Raw genomic sequence first — 6,000 nt, forward strand, 5'->3', positions numbered from 1 at the left:
AGCGCGTACTTACTTGCCGCCAACCCGTCAAAAGCATTTATTTAGTTTTAGACGCCTTTATCCAAAGCGACTCAAAATTGGGGAATACATAAAGTGATTCTTCTTAGGCAAACAAAGAAAGTAATAGTAAATATTAACATTTTACCAAGCTGAAAAAAATATGTGCACCCCTGTGTGTGTGTGTGTATATATATATATATATATATATATATATATATATATATATATTTGAAAATGTAATTAATAAAAAACGTAATCCTATTTCTACTAAATATTCTTTTCAGAATTGTTTTGTCCAATACTGTTAAAAATATGAATCGGGTATTCTACTAGAAATGCAATTACGACAATAAATCAACAATAGTTTTCTTCTACATTCCTCAAAACTGACATTTAGTATCACAATCTTTATGAAAATGTTTATTCATGCATTAATTTATTCATTTATTCAATGTTTTAACAGTACCTAGCAATGGCGTAGCCATGGGTGTGCCAGGGTGTGCCTGTGCCACCCACAGTGGCAGCTGGCACACCTAAAAATAGATGCAGAATTATTTTTTATAGTCTTAGTAAAAAATGTTTACTAAACTTGGGTTATTGTTGTTTACTTAGAATATATATATATTTTTTTGTTCGCGACTCGGTTGATTCAGATCGGCACTTCGGAGCCTGTTCGCGACTCGGTTGATTCAGATCGGCACTTCGGAGCCTGTTCGCGACTCGGTTGATTCAGATCGGCACTTCGGAGCCTGTTCGCGACTCGGTTGATTCAGATCGGCACTTCGGAGCCTGTTCGCGACTCGGTTGACTCAGATCGGCACTTCGGAGCCTGTTCGCGACTCGAATCAGATCGGCACTTCGGAGCCTGCTCGCGACTCGATTCAGATCGGCACTTCGGAGCCTGTTCGCGACTCGGTTGACTCAGATCGGCACTTCGGAGCCTGTTCGCGACTCGGTTGACTCAGATCGGCACTTCGGAGCCTGTTCGCGACTCGGTTGATTCAGATCGGCACTCCGGAGCCTGTTCGCGACTCGGTTGATTCAGATCGGGACTTCGGAGCCTGTTTTTTTTTTTACCTGTCGATTCAGCATGTACATGGACCCACACACAAAGGTGGACACACTCTATATGGGTGTCAGAGGTGTAGTGGTAAAAAAAGAGGTAAGCCCCGCCTTGTTCACACAATGATTGACGTGGCGCGAGGGCGGGGACACGTGATCGGCTCGGAATGCATTTTCAATGTGCACATTGAGTTTTGCTACATTCATTGCGGGACACCGAATGAAAATGCAATCGTAAGTGTCTTGACTGTGAGTGTTAATGCAATTAAGAAAAATAGCATTTAAATGATCATTTTGCCACAGTTTTTGCTTTAACATGTTAGACATATCTAATCATTTCTGTAATACATTTTCATTTTAATTTTGCAACTTATAAAGCGTTAAAATTTATATTCATTTTACATATTAAAACTGGTGTAGTAAATGGCAAATGAAAATTATGTAATTTAATTTTCATTTTCATTTTGCACCAAACGTTGCACAGATGTATTGGAAAATGTAAATGTAAATACAGAAATGCATTGCCATTTTACATATTGCATTGTCATTTTGCATATTACATCCCAAATTGAATAATGCTACCCATATGCTTCCATAGATTCGTTCATTTTGTGTTGATTGCACATGCGGATTACACAACATGGTTCTGAATCGACAGATGAGGTCCGAGTCTTTTATTCTTCCTGTCAGTCCCATAGAGATGGGAAGAGAAAAGATTAGTTCATTTTGCTGAACGAGACTCAAAGATCCGAGTCCGTAAAATTATCCGAACTTCCCACTACTGGCAACACCGCAAGCAATTGGTCAACACTGACAAGTTGATAAAGTTCAAAATTATCGTATTTGGAAGAAAATTATTAAATTTAACAATTAACTACATTTTGACACGACCTGCAAATTAACACTAGGAGTATGGTTGGACGGAAGCAGTGTGACAAAAATACTATCCCATAATTTTGCACAGTAATCTGACAATAAATGTGGCACACCCAGATTTTCATATGCACACCCAGAGTCTCTTTTCTGGCTACACTGGTACCTAGAAGAGCTTTGAGCTTGGTCCGTCTCTTACGTCGATGCCGACGTCACGTCTCTCCCTCTCCCTGCTCCCGCGATTGTGGAAGTTATTCAGTAGTGACTTGGCTAAAAAGAGGAAGTCTAATGAGAGTAGTGTTATCTGTAAAATTGCTAGTCTTTTGGCCAAAAATGTGGAAGATATGACTGATTTTGATAAAGCTGAACTTGCCGAACAGCAACAACAATTAGATAAAATATACAAATATAAAGCTGAAGGAGCTTACGTCCGATCACGCAGAAAGTGGCTAGAGGAAGGCGAGCAAAGCTCTGCTTATTTTTTTCGTTTAGAAAAACAACAAGCTAAAACAAATACAATAAGGAAACTCATGATTGATGGAGTTTTAAATGAAGATCAAAAAGTAATTGGAAAATTCTGTTCTAAATTTTACACGGATTTATATACATCTAAATTTTGCTGCCAAGATGCAACTGATTTCTTCGAGTCTCTTCAGAATATACAACAATTAAATATGGTAGATAAAGATTTTTGTGATGCTCCTATTACCACAAATGAGATTGCAGAAGCAATTAATTCATTAAAAAATGGAAAATCTCCTGGCACTGATGGGCTCACCTCAGAATTCTATAAATTATTTAGTAAAAAAATAACACCATTTCTATTACAGGTTTTTAGAGAAAGCATAGAGAAAACATTTCTTCCCCCAACCCTATGTCAAGGAATAATAACTCTAATTCCAAAGCCAAATAAAGATCCCCTTTTTATTCATAATTGGCGCCCAATTACTTTATTAAATAACGACTACAAAATAATAGCTTTAGTTCTGGCCAAAAGATTAAAATGTGTCCTAAATTCTATTATTGATGAAACACAGTCAGGATTTCTGCCAAACAGACATATTTCAAACAACATACGCTTAATTTTAGATCTACTGGACTATTCATATTTAGTCCCAAAAGAAAGTTTTATTTTATTTTTAGACTACTACAAAGCATTTGACACATTAGAGCATGGATTTTTGTTTCAAGCACTAAATAGAATTGGTTTCGGTGACTCCTTCTGTAATATGGTCAAAATGCTGTATATGAACAGTAGCAGCTCCATTAAGTTGAGTAACAGTAGCCTACCTCTCCCAGGTTCTTCTTGAACCGTGGAGTTAGACAAGGATGTCCAGTATCTCCTTATCTTTTTTTAATTGCTTCACAATTTCTTAGTTCGCACATCAAAGCAAGCCATCTAAAAGGCATCAGTATTGGCAATACAGAGTTAATTATTAATCAATTAGCGGATGATACTGTTCTGTTCTTAGAAGACTCTACGCAAATACCTGCAGCCTTATGTACTCTTCATCTCTTCTCTAAAGCCTCTGGCCTACGTCTCAATATTAATAAATGTGAATTACTTCCGTTAAAAGACAGTATGATCTCTTCAATTGATGGTATTGCAATTAAAAACTGTGTTATGCCGCGTTTCCACCGAAATTACCCGGAACATTTGTACCAGGAACTTTTTTTCCCAGGAACTTTTTTCCCCCCAGACCCGTTGCTTTCTGCGTTTCCACCACGGTGTAAAGTACCGGGTAGATTAGGCAAATAGACTGGTGACGTAGGTCTGCGCGTTTCTCAATACAAAGTAGCCTACAGCTGATTTAAAAAAAAAAAGGTACGCTGATTTTGGACGTGCATCATATAGGTAGTTAGTTCTGACTTCGTGCATTTGACTGGGGAGTGTGATGTCAGCGACTACGCGAATCCTGTAATTTTCCTCTCTGTATATTTACAATAAAACGAAATAGGATATAAAATACCACTGCCTCCTTTGGTTTCATTTAAGCATAATAACAGCTGCAGAAATGTACTTAGTTCAGGGATATGTGTATGTATATGCAGCCATTACAATGAAACGAAATATTATATTTATTATATTTTATTATAATATTTTATTTTCATTTTAACATATAGATAAATTTAATACAGACCAAAGAAAACCTGTTAGATTTACCCCGCAGCTGAATTATGTTATGTTTAACCACTAAAGAGACATCAGAGCCAGCGGCACATATCAGAAGATCTGTCCGAGATGAGGCTGCTCTCTGCGGATACATGAGGACTGAGCTTCCGCTGATCGAGTGGAGCTCACCGTCTACGAGATCGGCGAAATACATTTTTAAATAGGCGCTGTCTTTATAAATAAACCATAGATTTGAGTTTTAAACAACTACATTCTCGCCTGAAATACTTTTAAAATTACATTTAATGACACAATAACAGTAATATTTGAAAATGATCCAAATAAATGCTGCGTGAACTCAGATCGCTTTGGCTACTGTTATTTTCCCCTCAGTATATTTACAATACAACTAAATAGGATATAAAATACCACTGCCTCCTTTCGTTTTCATTTAAACATAATAACAGCTGCAGAAATGTACTTAGTTCAGGGATATGTGTATACAGCCATTGCAATGAAACGAAATATTATATAGACTTGCCTTTTTTATTTTCATTTTAACATATAGATAAATTGAATACAGACCAAAGAAAACATGTTAGATTTACCCCGCAGCTGAATTATATTTTATTTTTAACCACTGAAGAGACATCAGAGCCAGCGGCACATATCAGAAGATCTATCCGAGATGAGGCTGCTCTCTGCGGATACATGAGGACTGAGCTTCCGCTGATCGAGTGGAGCTCACCGTCTCTGAGATCGGCGAAACGCATTTTTAAATAGGCGCTGTCTTTATAAATAAACCATAGATTTGAGTTTTAAACAACTACATTCTCGCCTGAAATACTTTTAAAATTACATTTCATGACACAATAACAGTAATATTTTGAAAATGTTGATTCGAATAAATGGTGGTTGAACTCAACCAATGCTGCGTGAACTCAACCAATCAGAATGTTTAGCGCCAAAGTCCCGCCCCCGAAAGTTCCGGAACTTTGAAAAAGTACCACCTCGCCAGCAGGGACTTTCTGAGGGGCATTTTTTTACCCGGAACTTTATTTAGTTCCTGGTTCCTGCGGTGGAAACACACCAAGTACCAGGCCAAAGTCCCTAGTTCCTGGGTAAAGTTCCTGCGGTGGAAACGCGGCTTTACATACTTGGGTATAAAAATAACCAAAGATCATTCTAGATGTTCTGCTAATTTGGACCCAATTGTTATAAATACAATGAAACGGTTTAACTGCTGGCTGCAGAGAGACCTTTCTTTGAAAGGCAGAGGTTTGCTTGTCAAAGCGGAGGGTCTGTCTCGCCTTACTTATGTTGCTCAGTCACTGTTCATTGATAAGAACACTTGTAAACTTATCGATGGAATCTTAGTTAAATTTTTATGGAAAAATAAACCACACTATTTGAAAAAGTCAGTGATACTAAATACTCAACAAAAGGGTGGCTTAAACTTCATTGATTTTAGTTCACTAAATAACATAATAAAAATAAATTGGCTTAATCGATTCCTTAAAAATCCCACCTCCATTTGGAATGTTTTCCCTCAGCATGCTTTCTCGCAACTTGGTGGTGCAAAATTTGCTTTAATGTGTAATTATGATATTCATAAACTCCCTGTCAAGCTATCTAACTTTCACCAACAAGTCCTTCTGGCGTGGAATCTCATCTACAAACATAACTTTTCTCCTCACCGATGTTATATATGGAACAATAGGTATATTTTGTTTAAGAATAAATCTTTGTTCTATAATAACTGGTTCAATAATGGAATATATCATATTAGACAGCTCTTTAATAACGAAGGTCTGCTTTTTAGGTATGCAGAGTTTCTTTCAGAATATAATATACCGGTAACTCCCAAAGAATTTGCCACAGTAATGGATGCTATTCCTTCTGGGTTACTCATGCTTTTTAAAAACAATACTCTCTCTTTGGGTTCATTGTCT

The sequence above is a fragment of the Carassius auratus genome, unplaced genomic scaffold (genome assembly GCF_003368295.1).
Source record: "Carassius auratus strain Wakin unplaced genomic scaffold, ASM336829v1 scaf_tig00001591, whole genome shotgun sequence".
Lineage (NCBI taxonomy): Eukaryota > Metazoa > Chordata > Actinopteri > Cypriniformes > Cyprinidae > Carassius > Carassius auratus.